The sequence below is a fragment of the Bufo bufo genome, unplaced genomic scaffold, assembly GCF_905171765.1.
Source record: "Bufo bufo unplaced genomic scaffold, aBufBuf1.1, whole genome shotgun sequence".
Lineage (NCBI taxonomy): Eukaryota > Metazoa > Chordata > Amphibia > Anura > Bufonidae > Bufo > Bufo bufo.
The window spans coordinates 1-27,061 of NW_024401158.1; the positions used below are offsets into that span (position 1 = coordinate 1).

The following is a 27,061-nucleotide window of genomic DNA, read 5'->3' on the forward strand; positions in this document are numbered from 1 at the left end:
AACGTTCACGCGCGTCCTACGCACAGAAGTCACACCAGCATGCTTCTTTTCGTGTTTGCTATCTGCATAGCTCCGCCCACACGCGACTTTTGGACACGCCTTTTCTTCGCACGAAATTCCTGGTGCGGTGCCAAAGCACGCCAAGCAGAAAGCATGATAGGAATAGTAGTGAGTGAAAGGAAAAAAAAAAAAAAAAAAAGGATAACCATTGTTGATTGTGATGTCACGGCACCATTGTTGAGTGTTCCATCAGGGCCCTTGTGATGTCATCCAATAGCTGACCTTACTTGACCTCTTTGACCTCTTGACCTGACAAGGCTCTTGTGACACGCGCAGTGTTCCGTCCATTGAACAGACAAGGTAGGTCCAGCTGCATAGGAAGTGCTGGGCTACTTTTTAGCCACTAAGTAATCCAGTTCAAAAGATCCACAAGAGGGAGACACAGGCAAACTTTACTCATTTATTGAAGCACTGCAAAAGCTAAATGGTTACATCCAGCCAACTTGATACAAAAAAGGGTCAATTGCCTGCCAGAGACGACTCAGCAACCCTCCGAGGTGTGCACAACAGGCCCAAATCAAACGTGGAGGAGGGGAGGTCCAAACAATTCATTCAGGTGATAAGCCAATTAACCAATCATCAGTCTTAATTGGATCCAGGGTGTGTGTGACGACACTGGGGCTGAATGGGTTGCTTGGTGCTGGAAACAACCGACAGCTGATGCAATTAGGAGATTGACAGACTAGATGCAGGTATTATATGCAAAAAGCAACACTGCACTGACTGGGCAGACAGAGGAGAAGCTGAAGGAGGCACGACACACACAACTTTCCACTTGCTTGGCTGGAAGGATGATGCTTGCAATCCATTTCAATTTCATTCTGTTTTTTCATACTGGATTAGAAGGGGTGCACCGGTCCTGGAGGTACTGCAATACCAGGTCAATGCGTGGAGTGGACAGAGCAAGCTCTTTTTCCATCTCCCTGTTCGAAAAATCCATTTAATATATGGTCCCCAGATAGGGGACGTATCAGATATTAAACTGATAAGAACAGATACTACACTTGATCTTAGCCAAAAGGCCGAGAAGCGATAACCTGAAAAGGGTTCGCAGTACAGGCCGATGGTCCCCAATGCAGAGCACTAATGAAGGCAATAGACTACTGTCCCCAGCCCAATACACAGTCCGGGAGGCTTCTTTCTCTCACAAACCGGGGAAAACGTTCACGCGCGTCCTACGCACAGAAGTCACACCAGCATGCTTCTTTTCGTGTTTGCTATCTGCATAGCTCCGCCCACACGCGACTTTTGGACACGCCTTTTCTTCGCACGAAATTCCTGGTGCGGTGCCAAAGCACGCCAAGCAGAAAGCATGATAGGAATAGTAGTGAGTGAAAGAAAAAAAAAAAAAAAAAAAAAAAAGGATAACCATTGTTGATTGTGATGTCACGGCACCATTGTTGAGTGTTCCATCAGGGCCCTTGTGATGTCATCCAATAGCTGACCTTACTTGACCTCTTTGACCTCTTGACCTGACAAGGCTCTTGTGACACGCGCAGTGTTCCGTCCATTGAACAGACAAGGTAGGTCCAGCTGCATAGGAAGTGCTGGGCTACTTTTTAGCCACTAAGTAATCCAGTTCAAAAGATCCACAAGAGGGAGACACAGGCAAACTTTACTCATTTATTGAAGCACTGCAAAAGCTAAATGGTTACATCCAGCCAACTTGATACAAAAAAGGGTCAATTGCCTGCCAGAGACGACTCAGCAACCCTCCGAGGTGTGCACAACAGGCCCAAATCAAACGTGGAGGAGGGGAGGTCCAAACAATTCATTCAGGTGATAAGCCAATTAACCAATCATCAGTCTTAATTGGATCCAGGGTGTGTGTGACGACACTGGGGCTGAATGGGTTGCTTGGTGCTGGAAACAACCGACAGCTGATGCAATTAGGAGATTGACAGACTAGATGCAGGTATTATATGCAAAAAGCAACACTGCACTGACTGGGCAGACAGAGGAGAAGCTGAAGGAGGCACGACACACACAACTTTCCACTTGCTTGGCTGGAAGGATGATGCTTGCAATCCATTTCAATTTCATTCTGTTTTTTCATACTGGATTAGAAGGGGTGCACCGGTCCTGGAGGTACTGCAATACCAGGTCAATGCGTGGAGTGGACAGAGCAAGCTCTTTTCCATCTCCCTGTTCGAAAAATCCATTTAATATATGGTCCCCAGATAGGGGACGTATCAGATATTAAACTGATAAGAACAGATACTACACTTGATCTTAGCCAAAAGGCCGAGAAGCGATAACCTGAAAAGGGTTCGCAGTACAGGCCGATGGTCCCCAATGCAGAGCACTAATGAAGGCAATAGACTACTGTCCCCAGCCCAATACACAGTCCGGGAGGCTTCTTTCTCTCACAAACCGGGGAAAACGTTCACGCGCGTCCTACGCACAGAAGTCACACCAGCATGCTTCTTTTCGTGTTTGCTATCTGCATAGCTCCGCCCACACGCGACTTTTGGACACGCCTTTTCTTCGCACGAAATTCCTGGTGCGGTGCCAAAGCACGCCAAGCAGAAAGCATGATAGGAATAGTAGTGAGTGAAAGGAAAAAAAAAAAAAAAAAAAAAAAGGATAACCATTGTTGATTGTGATGTCACGGCACCATTGTTGAGTGTTCCATCAGGGCCCTTGTGATGTCATCCAATAGCTGACCTTACTTGACCTCTTTGACCTCTTGACCTGACAAGGCTCTTGTGACACGCGCAGTGTTCCGTCCATTGAACAGACAAGGTAGGTCCAGCTGCATAGGAAGTGCTGGGCTACTTTTTAGCCACTAAGTAATCCAGTTCAAAAGATCCACAAGAGGGAGACACAGGCAAACTTTACTCATTATTGAAGCACTGCAAAAGCTAAATGGTTACATCCAGCCAACTTGATACAAAAAAGGGTCAATTGCCTGCCAGAGACGACTCAGCAACCCTCCGAGGTGTGCACAACAGGCCCAAATCAAACGTGGAGGAGGGGAGGTCCAAACAATTCATTCAGGTGATAAGCCAATTAACCAATCATCAGTCTTAATTGGATCCAGGGTGTGAGTGACGACACTGGGGCTGAATGGGTTGCTTGGTGCTGGAAACAACCGACAGCTGATGCAATTAGGAGATTGACAGACTAGATGCAGGTATTATATGCAAAAAGCAACACTGCACTGACTGGGCAGACAGAGGAGAAGCTGAAGGAGGCACGACACACACAACTTTCCACTTGCTTGGCTGGAAGGATGATGCTTGCAATCCATTTCAATTTCATTCTGTTTTTTCATACTGGATTAGAAGGGGTGCACCGGTCCTGGAGGTACTGCAATACCAGGTCAATGCGTGGAGTGGACAGAGCAAGCTCTTTTTCCATCTCCCTGTTCGAAAAATCCATTTAATATATGGTCCCCAGATAGGGGACGTATCAGATATTAAACTGATAAGAACAGATACTACACTTGATCTTAGCCAAAAGGCCGAGAAGCGATAACCTGAAAAGGGTTCGCAGTACAGGCCGATGGTCCCCAATGCAGAGCACTAATGAAGGCAATAGACTACTGTCCCCAGCCCAATACACAGTCCGGGAGGCTTCTTTCTCTCACAAACCGGGGAAAACGTTCACGCGCGTCCTACGCACAGAAGTCACACCAGCATGCTTCTTTTCGTGTTTGCTATCTGCATAGCTCCGCCCACACGCGACTTTTGGACACGCCTTTTCTTCGCACGAAATTCCTGGTGCGGTGCCAAAGCACGCCAAGCAGAAAGCATGATAGGAATAGTAGTGAGTGAAAGGAAAAAAAAAAAAAAAAAAAAAAAAAAAAGGATAACCATTGTTGATTGTGATGTCACGGCACCATTGTGAGTGTTCCATCAGGGCCCTTGTGATGTCATCCAATAGCTGACCTTACTTGACCTCTTTGACCTCTTGACCTGACAAGGCTCTTGTGACACGCGCAGTGTTCCGTCCATTGAACAGACAAGGTAGGTCCAGCTGCATAGGAAGTGCTGGGCTACTTTTTAGCCACTAAGTAATCCAGTTCAAAAGATCCACAAGAGGGAGACACAGGCAAACTTTACTCATTTATTGAAGCACTGCAAAAGCTAAATGGTTACATCCAGCCAACTTGATACAAAAAAGGGTCAATTGCCTGCCAGAGACGACTCAGCAACCCTCCGAGGTGTGCACAACAGGCCCAAATCAAACGTGGAGGAGGGGAGGTCCAAACAATTCATTCAGGTGATAAGCCAATTAACCAATCATCAGTCTTAATTGGATCCAGGGTGTGTGTGACGACACTGGGGCTGAATGGGTTGCTTGGTGCTGGAAACAACCGACAGCTGATGCAATTAGGAGATTGACAGACTAGATGCAGGTATTATATGCAAAAAGCAACACTGCACTGACTGGGCAGACAGAGGAGAAGCTGAAGGAGGCACGACACACACAACTTTCCACTTGCTTGGCTGGAAGGATGATGCTTGCAATCCATTTCAATTTCATTCTGTTTTTTCATACTGGATTAGAAGGGGTGCACCGGTCCTGGAGGTACTGCAATACCAGGTCAATGCGTGGAGTGGACAGAGCAAGCTCTTTTTCCATCTCCCTGTTCGAAAAATCCATTTAATATATGGTCCCCCAGATAGGGGACGTATCAGATATTAAACTGATAAGAACAGATACTACACTTGATCTTAGCCAAAAGGCCGAGAAGCGATAACCTGAAAAGGGTTCGCAGTACAGGCCGATGGTCCCCAATGCAGAGCACTAATGAAGGCCAATAGACTACTGTCCCCAGCCCAATACACAGTCCGGGAGGCTTCTTTCTCTCACAAACCGGGGAAAACGTTCACGCGCGTCCTACGCACAGAAGTCACACCAGCATGCTTCTTTTCGTGTTTGCTATCTGCATAGCTCCGCCCACACGCGACTTTTGGACACGCCTTTTCTTCGCACGAAATTCCTGGTGCGGTGCCAAAGCACGCCAAGCAGAAAGCATGATAGGAATAGTAGTGAGTGAAAGGAAAAAAAAAAAGAAAGAAAAAAAAAAAAAAAAAAAAAGGATAACCATTGTTGATTGTGATGTCACGGCACCATTGTTGAGTGTTCCATCAGGGCCCTTGTGATGTCATCCAATAGCTGACCTTACTTGACCTCTTTGACCTCTTGACCTGACAAGGCTCTTGTGACACGCGCAGTGTTCCGTCCATTGAACAGACAAGGTAGGTCCAGCTGCATAGGAAGTGCTGGGCTACTTTTAGCCACTAAGTAATCCAGTTCAAAAGATCCACAAGAGGGAGACACAGGCAAACTTTACTCATTTATTGAAGCACTGCAAAAGCTAAATGGTTACATCCAGCCAACTTGATACAAAAAAGGGTCAATTGCCTGCCAGAGACGACTCAGCAACCCTCCGAGGTGTGCACAACAGGCCCAAATCAAACGTGGAGGAGGGGAGGTCCAAACAATTCATTCAGGTGATAAGCCAATTAACCAATCATCAGTCTTAATTGGATCCAGGGTGTGTGTGACGACACTGGGGCTGAATGGGTTGCTTGGTGCTGGAAACAACCGACAGCTGATGCAATTAGGAGATTGACAGACTAGATGCAGGTATTATATGCAAAAAGCAACACTGCACTGACTGGGCAGACAGAGGAGAAGCTGAAGGAGGCACGACACACACAACTTTCCACTTGCTTGGCTGGAAGGATGATGCTTGCAATCCATTTCAATTTCATTCTGTTTTTTCATACTGGATTAGAAGGGGTGCACCGGTCCTGGAGGTACTGCAATACCAGGTCAATGCGTGGAGTGGACAGAGCAAGCTCTTTTTCCATCTCCCTGTTCGAAAAATCCATTTAATATATGGTCCCCAGATAGGGGACGTATCAGATATTAAACTGATAAGAACAGATACTACACTTGATCTTAGCCAAAAGGCCGAGAAGCGATAACCTGAAAAGGGTTCGCAGTACAGGCCGATGGTCCCCAATGCAGAGCACTAATGAAGGCAATAGACTACTGTCCCCAGCCCAATACACAGTCCGGGAGCTTCTTTCTCTCACAAACCGGGGAAAACGTTCACGCGCGTCCTACGCACAGAAGTCACACCAGCATGCTTCTTTTCGTGTTTGCTATCTGCATAGCTCCGCCCACACGCGACTTTTGGACACGCCTTTTCTTCGCACGAAATTCCTGGTGCGGTGCCAAAGCACGCCAAGCAGAAAGCATGATAGGAATAGTAGTGAGTGAAAGGAAAAAAAAAAAAAAAAAAAAAAGGATAACCATTGTTGATTGTGATGTCACGGCACCATTGTTGAGTGTTCCATCAGGGCCCTTGTGATGTCATCCAATAGCTGACCTTACTTGACCTCTTTGACCTCTTGACCTGACAAGGCTCTTGTGACACGCGCAGTGTTCCGTCCATTGAACAGACAAGTAGGTCCAGCTGCATAGGAAGTGCTGGGCTACTTTTTAGCCACTAAGTAATCCAGTTCAAAAGATCCACAAGAGGGAGACACAGGCAAACTTTACTCATTTATTGAAGCACTGCAAAAGCTAAATGGTTACATCCAGCCAACTTGATACAAAAAAGGGTCAATTGCCTGCCAGAGACGACTCAGCAACCCTCCGAGGTGTGCACAACAGGCCCAAATCAAACGTGGAGGAGGGGAGGTCCAAACAATTCATTCAGGTGATAAGCCAATTAACCAATCATCAGTCTTAATTGGATCCAGGGTGTGTGTGACGACACTGGGGCTGAATGGGTTGCTTGGTGCTGGAAACAACCGACAGCTGATGCAATTAGGAGATTGACAGACTAGATGCAGGTATTATATGCAAAAAGCAACACTGCACTGACTGGGCAGACAGAGGAGAAGCTGAAGGAGGCACGACACACACAACTTTCCACTTGCTTGGCTGGAAGGATGATGCTTGCAATCCATTTCAATTTCATTCTGTTTTTTCATACTGGATTAGAAGGGGTGCACCGGTCCTGGAGGTACTGCAATACCAGGTCAATGCGTGGAGTGGACAGAGCAAGCTCTTTTTCCATCTCCCTGTTCGAAAAATCCATTTAATATATGGTCCCCAGATAGGGGACGTATCAGATATTAAACTGATAAGAACAGATACTACACTTGATCTTAGCCAAAAGGCCGAGAAGCGATAACCTGAAAAGGGTTCGCAGTACAGGCCGATGGTCCCCAATGCAGAGCACTAATGAAGGCAATAGACTACTGTCCCCAGCCCAATACACAGTCCGGGAGGCTTCTTTCTCTCACAAACCGGGGAAAACGTTCACGCGCGTCCTACGCACAGAAGTCACACCAGCATGCTTCTTTTCGTGTTTGCTATCTGCATAGCTCCGCCCACACGCGACTTTTGGACACGCCTTTTCTTCGCACGAAATTCCTGGTGCGGTGCCAAAGCACGCCAAGCAGAAAGCATGATAGGAATAGTAGTGAGTGAAAGGAAAAAAAAAAAAAAAAAAAAAAAGGATAACCATTGTTGATTGTGATGTCACGGCACCATTGTTGAGTGTTCCATCAGGGCCCTTGTGATGTCATCCAATAGCTGACCTTACTTGACCTCTTTGACCTCTTGACCTGACAAGGCTCTTGTGACACGCGCAGTGTTCCGTCCATTGAACAGACAAGGTAGGTCCAGCTGCATAGGAAGTGCTGGGCTACTTTTTAGCCACTAAGTAATCCAGTTCAAAAGATCCACAAGAGGGAGACACAGGCAAACTTTACTCATTTATTGAAGCACTGCAAAAGCTAAATGGTTACATCCAGCCAACTTGATACAAAAAAGGGTCAATTGCCTGCCAGAGACGACTCAGCAACCCTCCGAGGTGTGCACAACAGGCCCAAATCAAACGTGGAGGAGGGGAGGTCCAAACAATTCATTCAGGTGATAAGCCAATTAACCAATCATCAGTCTTAATTGGATCCAGGGTGTGTGTGACGACACTGGGGCTGAATGGGTTGCTTGGTGCTGGAAACAACCGACAGCTGATGCAATTAGGAGATTGACAGACTAGATGCAGGTATTATATGCAAAAAGCAACACTGCACTGACTGGGCAGACAGAGGAGAAGCTGAAGGAGGCACGACACACACAACTTTCCACTTGCTTGGCTGGAAGGATGATGCTTGCAATCCATTTCAATTTCATTCTGTTTTTTCATACTGGATTAGAAGGGGTGCACCGGTCCTGGAGGTACTGCAATACCAGGTCAATGCGTGGAGTGGACAGAGCAAGCTCTTTTTCCATCTCCCTGTTCGAAAAATCCATTTAATATATGGTCCCCAGATAGGGGACGTATCAGATATTAAACTGATAAGAACAGATACTACACTTGATCTTAGCCAAAAGGCCGAGAAGCGATAACCTGAAAAGGGTTCGCAGTACAGGCCGATGGTCCCCAATGCAGAGCACTAATGAAGGCAATAGACTACTGTCCCCAGCCCAATACACAGTCCGGGAGGCTTCTTTCTCTCACAAACCGGGGAAAACGTTCACGCGCGTCCTACGCACAGAAGTCACACCAGCATGCTTCTTTTCGTGTTTGCTATCTGCATAGCTCCGCCCACACGCGACTTTTGGACACGCCTTTTCTTCGCACGAAATTCCTGGTGCGGTGCCAAAGCACGCCAAGCAGAAAGCATGATAGGAATAGTAGTGAGTGAAAGGAAAAAAAAAAAAAAAAAAAAAAAAGGATAACCATTGTTGATTGTGATGTCACGGCACCATTGTTGAGTGTTCCATCAGGGCCCTTGTGATGTCATCCAATAGCTGACCTTACTTGACCTCTTTGACCTCTTGACCTGACAAGGCTCTTGTGACACGCGCAGTGTTCCGTCCATTGAACAGACAAGGTAGGTCCAGCTGCATAGGAAGTGCTGGGCTACTTTTTAGCCACTAAGTAATCCAGTTCAAAAGATCCACAAGAGGGAGACACAGGCAAACTTTACTCATTTATTGAAGCACTGCAAAAGCTAAATGGTTACATCCAGCCAACTTGATACAAAAAAGGGTCAATTGCCTGCCAGAGACGACTCAGCAACCCTCCGAGGTGTGCACAACAGGCCCAAATCAAACGTGGAGGAGGGGAGGTCCAAACAATTCATTCAGGTGATAAGCCAATTAACCAATCATCAGTCTTAATTGGATCCAGGGTGTGTGTGACGACACTGGGGCTGAATGGGTTGCTTGGTGCTGGAAACAACCGACAGCTGATGCAATTAGGAGATTGACAGACTAGATGCAGGTATTATATGCAAAAAGCAACACTGCACTGACTGGGCAGACAGAGGAGAAGCTGAAGGAGGCACGACACACACAACTTTCCACTTGCTTGGCTGGAAGGATGATGCTTGCAATCCATTTCAATTTCATTCTGTTTTTTCATACTGGATTAGAAGGGGTGCACCGGTCCTGGAGGTACTGCAATACCAGGTCAATGCGTGGAGTGGACAGAGCAAGCTCTTTTTCCATCTCCCTGTTCGAAAAATCCATTTAATATATGGTCCCCAGATAGGGGACGTATCAGATATTAAACTGATAAGAACAGATACTACACTTGATCTTAGCCAAAAGGCCGAGAAGCGATAACCTGAAAAGGGTTCGCAGTACAGGCCGATGGTCCCCAATGCAGAGCACTAATGAAGGCAATAGACTACTGTCCCCAGCCCAATACACAGTCCGGGAGGCTTCTTTCTCTCACAAACCGGGGAAAACGTTCACGCGCGTCCTACGCACAGAAGTCACACCAGCATGCTTCTTTTCGTGTTTGCTATCTGCATAGCTCCGCCCACACGCGACTTTTGGACACGCCTTTTCTTCGCACGAAATTCCTGGTGCGGTGCCAAAGCACGCCAAGCAGAAAGCATGAAAGGAATAGTAGTGAGTGAAAGGAAAAAAAAAAAAAAAAAAAAAAGGATAACCATTGTTGATTGTGATGTCACGGCACCATTGTTGAGTGTTCCATCAGGGCCCTTGTGATGTCATCCAATAGCTGACCTTACTTGACCTCTTTGACCTCTTGACCTGACAAGGCTCTTGTGACACGCGCAGTGTTCCGTCCATTGAACAGACAAGGTAGGTCCAGCTGCATAGGAAGTGCTGGGCTACTTTTTAGCCACTAAGTAATCCAGTTCAAAAGATCCACAAGAGGGAGACACAGGCAAACTTTACTCATTTATTGAAGCACTGCAAAAGCTAAATGGTTACATCCAGCCAACTTGATACAAAAAAGGGTCAATTGCCTGCCAGAGACGACTCAGCAACCCTCCGAGGTGTGCACAACAGGCCCAAATCAAACGTGGAGGAGGGGAGGTCCAAACAATTCATTCAGGTGATAAGCCAATTAACCAATCATCAGTCTTAATTGGATCCAGGGTGTGTGTGACGACACTGGGGCTGAATGGGTTGCTTGGTGCTGGAAACAACCGACAGCTGATGCAATTAGGAGATTGACAGACTAGATGCAGGTATTATATGCAAAAAGCAACACTGCACTGACTGGGCAGACAGAGGAGAAGCTGAAGGAGGCACGACACACACAACTTTCCACTTGCTTGGCTGGAAGGATGATGCTTGCAATCCATTTCAATTTCATTCTGTTTTTTCATACTGGATTAGAAGGGGTGCACCGGTCCTGGAGGTACTGCAATACCAGGTCAATGCGTGGAGTGGACAGAGCAAGCTCTTTTTCCATCTCCCTGTTCGAAAAAATCCATTTAATATATGGTCCCCAGATAGGGGACGTATCAGATATTAAACTGATAAGAACAGATACTACACTTGATCTTAGCCAAAAGGCCGAGAAGCGATAACCTGAAAAGGGTTCGCAGTACAGGCCGATGGTCCCCAATGCAGAGCACTAATGAAGGCAATAGACTACTGTCCCCAGCCCAATACACAGTCCGGGAGGCTTCTTTCTCTCACAAACCGGGGAAAACGTTCACGCGCGTCCTACGCACAGAAGTCACACCAGCATGCTTCTTTTCGTGTTTGCTATCTGCATAGCTCCGCCCACACGCGACTTTTGGACACGCCTTTTCTTCGCACGAAATTCCTGGTGCGGTGCCAAAGCACGCCAAGCAGAAAGCATGATAGGAATAGTAGTGAGTGAAAGGAAAAAAAAAAAAAAAAAAAAAAGGATAACCATTGTTGATTGTGATGTCACGGCACCATTGTTGAGTGTTCCATCAGGGCCCTTGTGATGTCATCCAATAGCTGACCTTACTTGACCTCTTTGACCTCTTGACCTGACAAGGCTCTTGTGACACGCGCAGTGTTCCGTCCATTGAACAGACAAGGTAGGTCCAGCTGCATAGGAAGTGCTGGGCTACTTTTTAGCCACTAAGTAATCCAGTTCAAAAGATCCACAAGAGGGAGACACAGGCAAACTTTACTCATTTATTGAAGCACTGCAAAAGCTAAATGGTTACATCCAGCCAACTTGATACAAAAAAGGGTCAATTGCCTGCCAGAGACGACTCAGCAACCCTCCGAGGTGTGCACAACAGGCCCAAATCAAACGTGGAGGAGGGGAGGTCCAAACAATTCATTCAGGTGATAAGCCAATTAACCAATCATCAGTCTTAATTGGATCCAGGGTGTGTGTGACGACACTGGGGCTGAATGGGTTGCTTGGTGCTGGAAACAACCGACAGCTGATGCAATTAGGAGATTGACAGACTAGATGCAGGTATTATATGCAAAAAGCAACACTGCACTGACTGGGCAGACAGAGGAGAAGCTGAAGGAGGCACGACACACACAACTTTCCACTTGCTTGGCTGGAAGGATGATGCTTGCAATCCATTTCAATTTCATTCTGTTTTTTCATACTGGATTAGAAGGGGTGCACCGGTCCTGGAGGTACTGCAATACCAGGTCAATGCGTGGAGTGGACAGAGCAAGCTCTTTTTCCATCTCCCTGTTCGAAAAATCCATTTAATATATGGTCCCCAGATAGGGGACGTATCAGATATTAAACTGATAAGAACAGATACTACACTTGATCTTAGCCAAAAGGCCGAGAAGCGATAACCTGAAAAGGGTTCGCAGTACAGGCCGATGGTCCCCAATGCAGAGCACTAATGAAGGCAATAGACTACTGTCCCCAGCCCAATACACAGTCCGGGAGGCTTCTTTCTCTCACAAACCGGGGAAAACGTTCACGCGCGTCCTACGCACAGAAGTCACACCAGCATGCTTCTTTTCGTGTTTGCTATCTGCATAGCTCCGCCCACACGCGACTTTTGGACACGCCTTTTCTTCGCACGAAATTCCTGGTGCGGTGCCAAAGCACGCCAAGCAGAAAGCATGATAGGAATAGTAGTGAGTGAAAGGAAAAAAAAAAAAAAAAAAAAAAGGATAACCATTGTTGATTGTGATGTCACGGCACCATTGTTGAGTGTTCCATCAGGGCCCTTGTGATGTCATCCAATAGCTGACCTTACTTGACCTCTTTGACCTCTTGACCTGACAAGGCTCTTGTGACACGCGCAGTGTTCCGTCCATTGAACAGACAAGGTAGGTCCAGCTGCATAGGAAGTGCTGGGCTACTTTTTAGCCACTAAGTAATCCAGTTCAAAAGATCCACAAGAGGGAGACACAGGCAAACTTTACTCATTTATTGAAGCACTGCAAAAGCTAAATGGTTACATCCAGCCAACTTGATACAAAAAAGGGTCAATTGCCTGCCAGAGACGACTCAGCAACCCTCCGAGGTGTGCACAACAGGCCCAAATCAAACGTGGAGGAGGGGAGGTCCAAACAATTCATTCAGGTGATAAGCCAATTAACCAATCATCAGTCTTAATTGGATCCAGGGTGTGTGTGACGACACTGGGGCTGAATGGGTTGCTTGGTGCTGGAAACAACCGACAGCTGATGCAATTAGGAGATTGACAGACTAGATGCAGGTATTATATGCAAAAAGCAACACTGCACTGACTGGGCAGACAGAGGAGAAGCTGAAGGAGGCACGACACACACAACTTTCCACTTGCTTGGCTGGAAGGATGATGCTTGCAATCCATTTCAATTTCATTCTGTTTTTTCATACTGGATTAGAAGGGGTGCACCGGTCCTGGAGGTACTGCAATACCAGGTCAATGCGTGGAGTGGACAGAGCAAGCTCTTTTTCCATCTCCCTGTTCGAAAAATCCATTTAATATATGGTCCCCAGATAGGGGACGTATCAGATATTAAACTGATAAGAACAGATACTACACTTGATCTTAGCCAAAAGGCCGAGAAGCGATAACCTGAAAAGGGTTCGCAGTACAGGCCGATGGTCCCCAATGCAGAGCACTAATGAAGGCAATAGACTACTGTCCCCAGCCCAATACACAGTCCGGGAGGCTTCTTTCTCTCACAAACCGGGGAAAACGTTCACGCGCGTCCTACGCACAGAAGTCACACCAGCATGCTTCTTTTCGTGTTTGCTATCTGCATAGCTCCGCCCACACGCGACTTTTGGACACGCCTTTTCTTCGCACGAAATTCCTGGTGCGGTGCCAAAGCACGCCAAGCAGAAAGCATGATAGGAATAGTAGTGAGTGAAAGGAAAAAAAAAAAAAAAAAAAAAAGGATAACCATTGTTGATTGTGATGTCACGGCACCATTGTTGAGTGTTCCATCAGGGCCCTTGTGATGTCATCCAATAGCTGACCTTACTTGACCTCTTTGACCTCTTGACCTGACAAGGCTCTTGTGACACGCGCAGTGTTCCGTCCATTGAACAGACAAGGTAGGTCCAGCTGCATAGGAAGTGCTGGGCTACTTTTTAGCCACTAAGTAATCCAGTTCAAAAGATCCACAAGAGGGAGACACAGGCAAACTTTACTCATTTATTGAAGCACTGCAAAAGCTAAATGGTTACATCCAGCCAACTTGATACAAAAAAGGGTCAATTGCCTGCCAGAGACGACTCAGCAACCCTCCGAGGTGTGCACAACAGGCCCAAATCAAACGTGGAGGAGGGGAGGTCCAAACAATTCATTCAGGTGATAAGCCAATTAACCAATCATCAGTCTTAATTGGATCCAGGGTGTGTGTGACGACACTGGGGCTGAATGGGTTGCTTGGTGCTGGAAACAACCGACAGCTGATGCAATTAGGAGATTGACAGACTAGATGCAGGTATTATATGCAAAAAGCAACACTGCACTGACTGGGCAGACAGAGGAGAAGCTGAAGGAGGCACGACACACACAACTTTCCACTTGCTTGGCTGGAAGGATGATGCTTGCAATCCATTTCAATTTCATTCTGTTTTTTCATACTGGATTAGAAGGGGTGCACCGGTCCTGGAGGTACTGCAATACCAGGTCAATGCGTGGAGTGGACAGAGCAAGCTCTTTTTCCATCTCCCTGTTCGAAAAATCCATTTAATATATGGTCCCCAGATAGGGGACGTATCAGATATTAAACTGATAAGAACAGATACTACACTTGATCTTAGCCAAAAGGCCGAGAAGCGATAACCTGAAAAGGGTTCGCAGTACAGGCCGATGGTCCCCAATGCAGAGCACTAATGAAGGCAATAGACTACTGTCCCCAGCCCAATACACAGTCCGGGAGGCTTCTTTCTCTCACAAACCGGGGAAAACGTTCACGCGCGTCCTACGCACAGAAGTCACACCAGCATGCTTCTTTTCGTGTTTGCTATCTGCATAGCTCCGCCCACACGCGACTTTTGGACACGCCTTTTCTTCGCACGAAATTCCTGGTGCGGTGCCAAAGAACGCCAAGCAGAAAGCATGATAGGAATAGTAGTGAGTGAAAGGAAAAAAAAAAAAAAAAAAAAAGGATAACCATTGTTGATTGTGATGTCACGGCACCATTGTTGAGTGTTCCATCAGGGCCCTTGTGATGTCATCCAATAGCTGACCTTACTTGACCTCTTTGACCTCTTGACCTGACAAGGCTCTTGTGACACGCGCAGTGTTCCGTCCATTGAACAGACAAGGTAGGTCCAGCTGCATAGGAAGTGCTGGGCTACTTTTTAGCCACTAAGTAATCCAGTTCAAAAGATCCACAAGAGGGAGACACAGGCAAACTTTACTCATTTATTGAAGCACTGCAAAAGCTAAATGGTTACATCCAGCCAACTTGATACAAAAAAGGGTCAATTGCCTGCCAGAGACGACTCAGCAACCCTCCGAGGTGTGCACAACAGGCCCAAATCAAACGTGGAGGAGGGGAGGTCCAAACAATTCATTCAGGTGATAAGCCAATTAACCAATCATCAGTCTTAATTGGATCCAGGGTGTGTGTGACGACACTGGGGCTGAATGGGTTGCTTGGTGCTGGAAACAACCGACAGCTGATGCAATTAGGAGATTGACAGACTAGATGCAGGTATTATATGCAAAAAGCAACACTGCACTGACTGGGCAGACAGAGGAGAAGCTGAAGGAGGCACGACACACACAACTTTCCACTTGCTTGGCTGGAAGGATGATGCTTGCAATCCATTTCAATTTCATTCTGTTTTTTCATACTGGATTAGAAGGGGTGCACCGGTCCTGGAGGTACTGCAATACCAGGTCAATGCGTGGAGTGGACAGAGCAAGCTCTTTTTCCATCTCCCTGTTCGAAAAATCCATTTAATATATGGTCCCCAGATAGGGGACGTATCAGATATTAAACTGATAAGAACAGATACTACACTTGATCTTAGCCAAAAGGCCGAGAAGCGATAACCTGAAAAGGGTTCGCAGTACAGGCCGATGGTCCCCAATGCAGAGCACTAATGAAGGCAATAGACTACTGTCCCCAGCCCAATACACAGTCCGGGAGGCTTCTTTCTCTCACAAACCGGGGAAAACGTTCACGCGCGTCCTACGCACAGAAGTCACACCAGCATGCTTCTTTTCGTGTTTGCTATCTGCATAGCTCCGCCCACACGCGACTTTTGGACACGCCTTTTCTTCGCACGAAATTCCTGGTGCGGTGCCAAAGCACGCCAAGCAGAAAGCATGATAGGAATAGTAGTGAGTGAAAGGAAAAAAAAAAAAAAAAAAAAAAGGATAACCATTGTTGATTGTGATGTCACGGCACCATTGTTGAGTGTTCCATCAGGGCCCTTGTGATGTCATCCAATAGCTGACCTTACTTGACCTCTTTGACCTCTTGACCTGACAAGGCTCTTGTGACACGCGCAGTGTTCCGTCCATTGAACAGACAAGGTAGGTCCAGCTGCATAGGAAGTGCTGGGCTACTTTTTAGCCACTAAGTAATCCAGTTCAAAAGATCCACAAGAGGGAGACACAGGCAAACTTTACTCATTTATTGAAGCACTGCAAAAGCTAAATGGTTACATCCAGCCAACTTGATACAAAAAAGGGTCAATTGCCTGCCAGAGACGACTCAGCAACCCTCCGAGGTGTGCACAACAGGCCCAAATCAAACGTGGAGGAGGGGAGGTCCAAACAATTCATTCAGGTGATAAGCCAATTAACCAATCATCAGTCTTAATTGGATCCAGGGTGTGTGTGACGACACTGGGGCTGAATGGGTTGCTTGGTGCTGGAAACAACCGACAGCTGATGCAATTAGGAGATTGACAGACTAGATGCAGGTATTATATGCAAAAAGCAACACTGCACTGACTGGGCAGACAGAGGAGAAGCTGAAGGAGGCACGACACACACAACTTTCCACTTGCTTGGCTGGAAGGATGATGCTTGCAATCCATTTCAATTTCATTCTGTTTTTTCATACTGGATTAGAAGGGGTGCACCGGTCCTGGAGGTACTGCAATACCAGGTCAATGCGTGGAGTGGACAGAGCAAGCTCTTTTTCCATCTCCCTGTTCGAAAAATCCATTTAATATATGGTCCCCAGATAGGGGACGTATCAGATATTAAACTGATAAGAACAGATACTACACTTGATCTTAGCCAAAAGGCCGAGAAGCGATAACCTGAAAAGGGTTCGCAGTACAGGCCGATGGTCCCCAATGCAGAGCACTAATGAAGGCAATAGACTACTGTCCCCAGCCCAATACACAGTCCGGGAGGCTTCTTTCTCTCACAAACCGGGGAAAACGTTCACGCGCGTCCTACGCACAGAAGTCACACCAGCATGCTTCTTTTCGTGTTTGCTATCTGCATAGCTCCGCCCACACGCGACTTTTGGACACGCCTTTTCTTCGCACGAAATTCCTGGTGCGGTGCCAAAGCACGCCAAGCAGAAAGAAAGAAAGGAATAGTAGTGAGTGAAAGAAAAAAAAAAAAAAAAAAAAAAGGATAACCATTGTTGATTGTGATGTCACGGCACCATTGTTGAGTGTTCCATCAGGGCCCTTGTGATGTCATCCAATAGCTGACCTTACTTGACCTCTTTGACCTCTTGACCTGACAAGGCTCTTGTGACACGCGCAGTGTTCCGTCCATTGAACAGACAAGGTAGGTCCAGCTGCATAGGAAGTGCTGGGCTACTTTTTAGCCACTAAGTAATCCAGTTCAAAAGATCCACAAGAGGGAGACACAGGCAAACTTTACTCATTTATTGAAGCACTGCAAAAGCTAAATGGTTACATCCAGCCAACTTGATACAAAAAAGGGTCAATTGCCTGCCAGAGACGACTCAGCAACCCTCCGAGGTGTGCACAACAGGCCCAAATCAAACGTGGAGGAGGGGAGGTCCAAACAATTCATTCAGGTGATAAGCCAATTAACCAATCATCAGTCTTAATTGGATCCAGGGTGTGTGTGACGACACTGGGGCTGAATGGGTTGCTTGGTGCTGGAAACAACCGACAGCTGATGCAATTAGGAGATTGACAGACTAGATGCAGGTATTATATGCAAAAAGCAACACTGCACTGACTGGGCAGACAGAGGAGAAGCTGAAGGAGGCACGACACACACAACTTTCCACTTGCTTGGCTGGAAGGATGATGCTTGCAATCCATTTCAATTTCATTCTGTTTTTTCATACTGGATTAGAAGGGGTGCACCGGTCCTGGAGGTACTGCAATACCAGGTCAATGCGTGGAGTGGACAGAGCAAGCTCTTTTTCCATCTCCCTGTTCGAAAAATCCATTTAATATATGGTCCCCAGATAGGGGACGTATCAGATATTAAACTGATAAGAACAGATACTACACTTGATCTTAGCCAAAAGGCCGAGAAGCGATAACCTGAAAAGGGTTCGCAGTACAGGCCGATGGTCCCCAATGCAGAGCACTAATGAAGGCAATAGACTACTGTCCCCAGCCCAATACACAGTCCGGGAGGCTTCTTTCTCTCACAAACCGGGGAAAACGTTCACGCGCGTCCTACGCACAGAAGTCACACCAGCATGCTTCTTTTCGTGTTTGCTATCTGCATAGCTCCGCCCACACGCGACTTTTGGACACGCCTTTTCTTCGCACGAAATTCCTGGTGCGGTGCCAAAGCACGCCAAGCAGAAAGCATGATAGGAATAGTAGTGAGTGAAAGGAAAAAAAAAAAAAAAAAAAAAGGATAACCATTGTTGATTGTGATGTCACGGCACCATTGTTGAGTGTTCCATCAGGGCCCTTGTGATGTCATCCAATAGCTGACCTTACTTGACCTCTTTGACCTCTTGACCTGACAAGGCTCTTGTGACACGCGCAGTGTTCCGTCCATTGAACAGACAAGGTAGGTCCAGCTGCATAGGAAGTGCTGGGCTACTTTTTAGCCACTAAGTAATCCAGTTCAAAAGATCCACAAGAGGGAGACACAGGCAAACTTTACTCATTTATTGAAGCACTGCAAAAGCTAAATGGTTACATCCAGCCAACTTGATACAAAAAAGGGTCAATTGCCTGCCAGAGACGACTCAGCAACCCTCCGAGGTGTGCACAACAGGCCCAAATCAAACGTGGAGGAGGGGAGGTCCAAACAATTCATTCAGGTGATAAGCCAATTAACCAATCATCAGTCTTAATTGGATCCAGGGTGTGTGTGACGACACTGGGGCTGAATGGGTTGCTTGGTGCTGGAAACAACCGACAGCTGATGCAATTAGGAGATTGACAGACTAGATGCAGGTATTATATGCAAAAAGCAACACTGCACTGACTGGGCAGACAGAGGAGAAGCTGAAGGAGGCACGACACACACAACTTTCCACTTGCTTGGCTGGAAGGATGATGCTTGCAATCCATTTCAATTTCATTCTGTTTTTTCATACTGGATTAGAAGGGGTGCACCGGTCCTGGAGGTACTGCAATACCAGGTCAATGCGTGGAGTGGACAGAGCAAGCTCTTTTTCCATCTCCCTGTTCGAAAAATCCATTTAATATATGGTCCCCAGATAGGGGACGTATCAGATATTAAACTGATAAGAACAGATTTTTTTTTTTTTTTTTTTTTTTTATTTTTATTTTCAAATAAAGTCAAAATTCATATATACAGAAGAAAAAAAAAAACACATCATCAAAAGACAACAAACACAATACATCATAACTTAATTCAATACTTGATCAACGATCTCCATTTTTTAAACTTCCATACTCCCTCTGAATCTATACCTCCACCATACTGTCTATCCCATAAATGAATTACATAAAGTCTAGACAGAACTAACTTAACACAGTCACACTCAGGCACTACTTCTTTCTTGAACACTAATAAATTCCTCACATCCCACAGACTCTCCATAACACATACCATTATATACCACAAAATCCTTGTATTCATCCTACCACGCGCACCAATACCAAACATCGCCACTTTCCAGTCCATATACGCAACACCCGTCAACTCTTTAACTAAACCTCCCACTCTTTTCCATACATCATTTGCATACCCACAATCCCAAAATAAATGTCTTACAGACTCACATCCCCCGCACCCATCTCTTGGACAAACTTCTGACCTAATTAAATCCCTTTTTTTCTGGACTTCACGCACAGGCAATATGTTTTGCAACCCCATCCACACAATATCTTTCTGTCTATTTGATATGCCTACTATTGAACATTTCTTCCACACTACTGATGCAACATCCGACCTTAACCCTACAATATCACATGCAACCTCATTTTCTCTAAATTTAGCCATCACCTTTTTCTTATCTTTAAACACTTCCATTCTCACAGCCAATAAATCAAATTTCCTAATAAACCTTTCAACCACTTCATACCACACTGGACATTTAAACGACACAGGCACTCTAGCATCTCTTTCACACCACTTCAACCCATACATCATCCATCCAGCCATGTATCTTACCATATATGCACTCTTATTCTGTTTCTCCACCAACACCACAAAACTTTTAATATAATTCAAACCAAGAAAAATTTCAAACTTAGGGAAATCCAAACCACCATTCACACTTCTTTTATACACATACTCTCTTTTCAGCTTCTCCATACGTCCTCCCCAAAGAAACGTAAACACCAGTTTCTCAACTTTCGCAACTTTTTTTGAACATGCAGGGTATACTCCTGCTACAAAAAGGATAATTGGCAAAATAACAGCTTTTATAATCAATACTTTCCCTGTGAGTGAAAGATCTCTTAACCTCCAGAAATTTAATTTCCTCTCAATCTTTCTCCCACATTCATCCCAACTCTCATTCCCTTTCAAATCATCATTAAACAAAATACCTAACACCTTCACCTCATTATTCTCATTCTTAACATCTTCCAGACAAATACTCCTATCCCCAAAACATTTAAACACACATTTATTCCAGTTAATTTTAAAGGCAGACGCACCACAAAACATATCCAACCATAACCTTCCTCTCCTAATAGCAGCCATATTATCACTTACAATCACCACATCATCCATGTATCCTAACACTTTCACACATTTACCCATACTCCCCGGAATCAACATACCTCTCATAACTTTATCCTTCCTTATTAAACACATTAATACCTCAATCACACTAATGAAAAGCACAGGAGACATTGGGCAGCCTTGTCTCACACCACTCCATACATTCACCTTTTTACTCAACCAACCATTTATCATAAACTCACTTGACACCCCACTATACAAACTCTTCACACAGTCCACAAACTTCTTTGGAAAACCCATTCGCTCTAGAACTGCAAACATAAAACAGTGTGCCACTCTGTCAAATGCTTTCTCAAAATCTATCGCTAGTAACATGCATTTCTGTTTTCTACTCATGCAATCTCCAATCAAATCTCTCAATAGAACTAAATTTTCATTCATACTTCTCCCAGGCACAGCACAAACTTGATCTTCATTCACAACCTTATCAATCACACCACGCATCCGATTAGCCAACAATTTACCAAATACCTTATAATCAGCATTTAATAAAGTTATTGGTCTCCAATTCTCGAGTTTATTTTTGTCACCCTTTTTAAAAATCAGAACTACCACGCCTTCTTTCATCGACTCCCCTATTACACCATTTTCCCACATATACCTACATACTTCCAAAAAATCATTTCCCATCCAGTCCCATGCTCTCACATACAACTCAATCGGAATACCATCCTTACCCGGTGTCTTATTTTTTTTACAACTCCACACAATCTTCTTTATTTCTTCTGTAGAAATATCCTCACACACCAAACTCTGACTTTCTACATTTAATTTTTCATCCAAAACATTCATTACCTCCATCATAAGGTCCTTATCAATCCACTTCAACCCATACAAATTTCCATAGAACTCTTCCACTGCCCCAATCACACTTTTACCCCTAACACACTCTCCCTTGCTATCAACCACTTCCAACATATCTTCCTTTTTACCACACACCTTTTTGAAAAAAAACCTAGAACATTTTTCATTCTTCTCAATCATATCAACTTTCGCCCTAAAAATAATCTCTTTACCCTTTCTCTCCATAAACACTTTCTTTTCCCTTTTAACAACTTCCAACAAATCTTTCACATCTACACCCATTGCACTCAATTTCCACAACCACTCAGCTCTCCTATTTAATTCATTGTATTCATTCCTCCTCTTCCTCGCCCTCTTATACCCCCATTTCTTGAAAAAAAGTTTTATTCTTGATTTCATCCAATCCCACCAACACAAAACATTCACAAAATCATCCTTTCTGAATTTCCATCTTTCATACTGGTACTTAAACACTCTCATCACCATCTCATCATCTAACAAACCCATATTCAGTTTCCACACACCTCTACCATATGTAATCTCCTCATCTCCTTCCACCCAAACAGACAAGCACATGTGATCAGAAAAAATAACATCAAGGTATAACATTTTCCTACAAAATAAATTTTTGGAAAGAAAAACAAAATCAATCCTAGAAAAAAAATCACCCCTATCTGCTTTAAAGGTAGCAGGTGGGGGTTTACCTAACATCAATGCAGAATCAGTTAAAGAAAAATCTGAAACAATTTTGTGCAATCTATTCCCTGTCACATCCATCTTATCACCTTCTATAGTGCAATTGAAATCACCCAATAAAATTGTCGGCACTCTACCTACCAGAAAAAAATTCAATTTGTCTAGTAACTCTAGACGTTCTTTTTTCCCGGTAGGACAATAAACGTTAATAATCCTAACCCGCCACCCCTTGTACTTAATCATCGCCATAATGCACCTCCCCACCTCCACCACCGTGTAGCTTTCAAAAACAAGATCTCTATGACATAAAACTATCCCCACACCATCATTCTTATTTATACAAGAACCTGACCAAATTGAGTTCCCATGTGGCCACTCATTAGCACAGACGGGTTCTGAGATACCGCACTCTTGAAGACATGCGATATCCGGATTTTGTTTTTTAATATAATCAAAAACTGCAGTTCGTCTAGCTCTTGATTTCAGTACCCTCACATTCAAGGATAAGACATGAAATTCAGCTTTTCCCCCCATTGCAAGATCTTATTTCGGACATAGTTACCAGTACCCCACTGTTTCCTTATCCGATTCCGTCGGGAGGTTGACCTCCTGAGCAAAAGTCCCTGGCCTTTGACTCGTCCAAAAAAGCACTGTTGTCCGGAATGCAAGCAGCAGGATACGCCTCCTGCCTTACCGGACTCTGTTCTACTCCACTGTACTGAGGCGGTAATAAGCGGGGTTTCTTTACAACTGAGCTCAGCGATTCCTCCGCTGATCTCGTAGTGGGTGTTATGAAGTCACTGGTGGATACAAAATCTCCTTGTTCACCTCTCCCATCCTCCTGTGGGTCCTCCATCTCATCCCACCCGGGCACTGGCGATTTAGGTAAGGGAGAGACCACCTCTCCTTCTCCCTGAAGATCCGACTGAAGACCAAATATTTGGGGAAAATCTTCCTCCACCTGGGAAATGTCCATCTCCACATTTTCTCTACTCCCCACAGGGGAAACAATAGGAGTAGCTTGCTGCACACTTCCACTCTGATGTATATCAGTCTGTGATTGAACTGCCATTTGAGACGCCTGAACTGGATTCTGGGATAACTGCACAGGAGTTTGAGACGGCTGATCTGGGATCCGAGATGGCCCTGCAGCCCTTGCCCTTGCAACATCAGCATACAATCTTTTTGGCTTAGCTCTATAGCCACGTGAAGGACACTCTTTAAAAGTATGCCCCGCTTCTTCACAGAGATTACAGATAATTGCATTTTTACAATCCTTTGCGATATGCCCATCTTTATGACACTTCGAGCAGACGAAGGAGGTTTGCTGACAATTCTCTTGTACATGCCCATACAACTTGCATTTTCGGCAATAACTTGGAGCGTCTTGAAAGAAAATGAGGCCTCTATCTCTGCCAATAACAAAACTTTGGGGAGGATGACTCATACCCCCTGGGCTCAGAGGATCAGGGCGGAAACGCACAAAATACTTGTGTTTGCCAGTCCACAAACCATGGCTACCCATAACTTTATGGGCGTAAACGACTTTTTCGCAGTATTTAGATAAGAACAAAAAAATATCATCCGTATCGACGTATGGGTTGTACATAAACACGACCAAGTGAATGTCTCTATTGTACAACACCGTGAACGTCAAGCCATCTAGTTCTGGATTGTCCTTATTCCTCTCCAAAAACAAAAATAAATTATGACAGGCTCCTATAGATGTTAAGACAAGAGTGCGCCTTCCACCAATTCGATCTTGTAAGCACAAAATATCCGCCATACTGACATGTAGAGTTTTAAACAGTACCTCTTTGACAAGATGTTCATCTGTAAATTTTTCTTTCTTCGCTTCCTCGACACAAATTCCAAACGCGTTCCTGACCCGGAAGTCTCCGGTCCCGGCGTAATCGATTTTCACGCCCATCTTTCTCCGTCTTGATCGCCTTCTTGGTTATCCCACCTTCTCCTTATAGCAGCGAGCAGCTTAAGCCATGTGGCGATGCTGCAGGGCCAAGAGCTTGGTACGGATCCCTCTCAACAAGACCATGATCTTGCCAAAAGGCCGAGAAGCGATAACCTGAAAAGGGTTCGCAGTACAGGCCGATGGTCCCCAATGCAGAGCACTAATGAAGGCAATAGACTACTGTCCCCAGCCCAATACACAGTCCGGGAGGCTTCTTTCTCTCACAAACCGGGGAAAACGTTCACGCGCGTCCTACGCACAGAAGTCACACCAGCATGCTTCTTTTCGTGTTTGCTATCTGCATAGCTCCGCCCACACGCGACTTTTGGACACGCCTTTTCTTCGCACGAAATTCCTGGTGCGGTGCCAAAGCACGCCAAGCAGAAAGCATGATAGGAATAGTAGTGAGTGAAAGGAAAAAAAAAAAAAAAAAAAAAGGATAACCATTGTTGATTGTGATGTCACGGCACCATTGTTGAGTGTTCCATCAGGGCCCTTGTGATGTCATCCAATAGCTGACCTTACTTGACCTCTTTGACCTCTTGACCTGACAAGGCTCTTGTGACACGCGCAGTGTTCCGTCCATTGAACAGACAAGGTAGGTCCAGCTGCATAGGAAGTGCTGGGCTACTTTTTAGCCACTAAGTAATCCAGTTCAAAAGATCCACAAGAGGGAGACACAGGCAAACTTTACTCATTTATTGAAGCACTGCAAAAGCTAAATGGTTACATCCAGCCAACTTGATACAAAAAAGGGTCAATTGCCTGCCAGAGACGACTCAGCAACCCTCCGAGGTGTGCACAACAGGCCCAAATCAAACGTGGAGGAGGGGAGGTCCAAACAATTCATTCAGGTGATAAGCCAATTAACCAATCATCAGTCTTAATTGGATCCAGGGTGTGTGTGACGACACTGGGGCTGAATGGGTTGCTTGGTGCTGGAAACAACCGACAGCTGATGCAATTAGGAGATTGACAGACTAGATGCAGGTATTATATGCAAAAAGCAACACTGCACTGACTGGGCAGACAGAGGAGAAGCTGAAGGAGGCACGACACACACAACTTTCCACTTGCTTGGCTGGAAGGATGATGCTTGCAATCCATTTCAATTTCATTCTGTTTTTTCATACTGGATTAGAAGGGGTGCACCGGTCCTGGAGGTACTGCAATACCAGGTCAATGCGTGGAGTGGACAGAGCAAGCTCTTTTTCCATCTCCCTGTTCGAAAAATCCATTTAATATATGGTCCCCAGATAGGGGACGTATCAGATATTAAACTGATAAGAACAGATACTACACTTGATCTTAGCCAAAAGGCCGAGAAGCGATAACCTGAAAAGGGTTCGCAGTACAGGCCGATGGTCCCCAATGCAGAGCACTAATGAAGGCAATAGACTACTGTCCCCAGCCCAATACACAGTCCGGGAGGCTTCTTTCTCTCACAAACCGGGGAAAACGTTCACGCGCGTCCTACGCACAGAAGTCACACCAGCATGCTTCTTTTCGTGTTTGCTATCTGCATAGCTCCGCCCACACGCGACTTTTGGACACGCCTTTTCTTCGCACGAAATTCCTGGTGCGGTGCCAAAGCACGCCAAGCAGAAAGCATGATAGGAATAGTAGTGAGTGAAAGGAAAAAAAAAAAAAAAAAAAAAGGATAACCATTGTTGATTGTGATGTCACGGCACCATTGTTGAGTGTTCCATCAGGGCCCTTGTGATGTCATCCAATAGCTGACCTTACTTGACCTCTTTGACCTCTTGACCTGACAAGGCTCTTGTGACACGCGCAGTGTTCCGTCCATTGAACAGACAAGGTAGGTCCAGCTGCATAGGAAGTGCTGGGCTACTTTTTAGCCACTAAGTAATCCAGTTCAAAAGATCCACAAGAGGGAGACACAGGCAAACTTTACTCATTTATTGAAGCACTGCAAAAGCTAAATGGTTACATCCAGCCAACTTGATACAAAAAAGGGTCAATTGCCTGCCAGAGACGACTCAGCAACCCTCCGAGGTGTGCACAACAGGCCCAAATCAAACGTGGAGGAGGGGAGGTCCAAACAATTCATTCAGGTGATAAGCCAATTAACCAATCATCAGTCTTAATTGGATCCAGGGTGTGTGTGACGACACTGGGGCTGAATGGGTTGCTTGGTGCTGGAAACAACCGACAGCTGATGCAATTAGGAGATTGACAGACTAGATGCAGGTATTATATGCAAAAAGCAACACTGCACTGACTGGGCAGACAGAGGAGAAGCTGAAGGAGGCACGACACACACAACTTTCCACTTGCTTGGCTGGAAGGATGATGCTTGCAATCCATTTCAATTTCATTCTGTTTTTTCATACTGGATTAGAAGGGGTGCACCGGTCCTGGAGGTACTGCAATACCAGGTCAATGCGTGGAGTGGACAGAGCAAGCTCTTTTTCCATCTCCCTGTTCGAAAAATCCATTTAATATATGGTCCCCAGATAGGGGACGTATCAGATATTAAACTGATAAGAACAGATACTACACTTGATCTTAGCCAAAAGGCCGAGAAGCGATAACCTGAAAAGGGTTCGCAGTACAGGCCGATGGTCCCCAATGCAGAGCACTAATGAAGGCAATAGACTACTGTCCCCAGCCCAATACACAGTCCGGGAGGCTTCTTTCTCTCACAAACCGGGGAAAACGTTCACGCGCGTCCTACGCACAGAAGTCACACCAGCATGCTTCT

General features: G+C 45.5%; 17 non-coding genes and 1 pseudogene across 17 annotated transcripts; all 18 read right to left on the reverse strand.

Annotated features, from left to right (window-relative positions):
• Positions 1–903: 903 nt before the first annotated feature.
• On the reverse strand, positions 904–1,094 carry LOC120984669. Its single transcript, XR_005775286.1, has one exon. It is a non-coding gene; the product is annotated as a U2 spliceosomal RNA (small nuclear RNA).
• A 1,032-nt stretch (positions 1,095–2,126) lies between these two features.
• Positions 2,127–2,316, reverse strand: LOC120984701. The gene has a single exon (XR_005775316.1). It is a non-coding gene; the product is annotated as a U2 spliceosomal RNA (small nuclear RNA).
• Positions 2,317–3,347: 1,031 nt separating this feature from the next.
• On the reverse strand, positions 3,348–3,538 carry LOC120984726. Its single transcript, XR_005775337.1, has one exon. It is a non-coding gene; the product is annotated as a U2 spliceosomal RNA (small nuclear RNA).
• Positions 3,539–4,574: 1,036 nt separating this feature from the next.
• Positions 4,575–4,766, reverse strand: LOC120984705. Its single transcript, XR_005775320.1, has one exon. It is a non-coding gene; the product is annotated as a U2 spliceosomal RNA (small nuclear RNA).
• A 1,046-nt stretch (positions 4,767–5,812) lies between these two features.
• LOC120984738 lies at positions 5,813–6,003 on the reverse strand. Its single transcript, XR_005775348.1, has one exon. It is a non-coding gene; the product is annotated as a U2 spliceosomal RNA (small nuclear RNA).
• A 1,029-nt stretch (positions 6,004–7,032) lies between these two features.
• On the reverse strand, positions 7,033–7,223 carry LOC120984749. The gene has a single exon (XR_005775359.1). It is a non-coding gene; the product is annotated as a U2 spliceosomal RNA (small nuclear RNA).
• A 1,032-nt stretch (positions 7,224–8,255) lies between these two features.
• Positions 8,256–8,446, reverse strand: LOC120984762. The gene has a single exon (XR_005775370.1). It is a non-coding gene; the product is annotated as a U2 spliceosomal RNA (small nuclear RNA).
• Positions 8,447–9,479: 1,033 nt separating this feature from the next.
• LOC120984675 lies at positions 9,480–9,670 on the reverse strand. The gene has a single exon (XR_005775292.1). It is a non-coding gene; the product is annotated as a U2 spliceosomal RNA (small nuclear RNA).
• A 1,031-nt stretch (positions 9,671–10,701) lies between these two features.
• On the reverse strand, positions 10,702–10,893 carry LOC120984702. Its single transcript, XR_005775317.1, has one exon. It is a non-coding gene; the product is annotated as a U2 spliceosomal RNA (small nuclear RNA).
• A 1,031-nt stretch (positions 10,894–11,924) lies between these two features.
• On the reverse strand, positions 11,925–12,115 carry LOC120984687. Its single transcript, XR_005775303.1, has one exon. It is a non-coding gene; the product is annotated as a U2 spliceosomal RNA (small nuclear RNA).
• Positions 12,116–13,146: 1,031 nt separating this feature from the next.
• Positions 13,147–13,337, reverse strand: LOC120984698. The gene has a single exon (XR_005775314.1). It is a non-coding gene; the product is annotated as a U2 spliceosomal RNA (small nuclear RNA).
• Positions 13,338–14,368: 1,031 nt separating this feature from the next.
• On the reverse strand, positions 14,369–14,559 carry LOC120984710. Its single transcript, XR_005775325.1, has one exon. It is a non-coding gene; the product is annotated as a U2 spliceosomal RNA (small nuclear RNA).
• Positions 14,560–15,589: 1,030 nt separating this feature from the next.
• Positions 15,590–15,780, reverse strand: LOC120984720. The gene has a single exon (XR_005775331.1). It is a non-coding gene; the product is annotated as a U2 spliceosomal RNA (small nuclear RNA).
• A 1,031-nt stretch (positions 15,781–16,811) lies between these two features.
• On the reverse strand, positions 16,812–17,002 carry LOC120984721. The gene has a single exon (XR_005775332.1). It is a non-coding gene; the product is annotated as a U2 spliceosomal RNA (small nuclear RNA).
• Positions 17,003–18,032: 1,030 nt separating this feature from the next.
• Positions 18,033–18,223, reverse strand: LOC120984722. The gene has a single exon (XR_005775333.1). It is a non-coding gene; the product is annotated as a U2 spliceosomal RNA (small nuclear RNA).
• A 1,030-nt stretch (positions 18,224–19,253) lies between these two features.
• LOC120984716 lies at positions 19,254–19,461 on the reverse strand (annotated as a pseudogene).
• Positions 19,462–25,477: 6,016 nt separating this feature from the next.
• Positions 25,478–25,668, reverse strand: LOC120984723. The gene has a single exon (XR_005775334.1). It is a non-coding gene; the product is annotated as a U2 spliceosomal RNA (small nuclear RNA).
• A 1,030-nt stretch (positions 25,669–26,698) lies between these two features.
• Positions 26,699–26,889, reverse strand: LOC120984724. Its single transcript, XR_005775335.1, has one exon. It is a non-coding gene; the product is annotated as a U2 spliceosomal RNA (small nuclear RNA).
• Between the last annotated feature and the right edge of the window lie 172 nt (positions 26,890–27,061).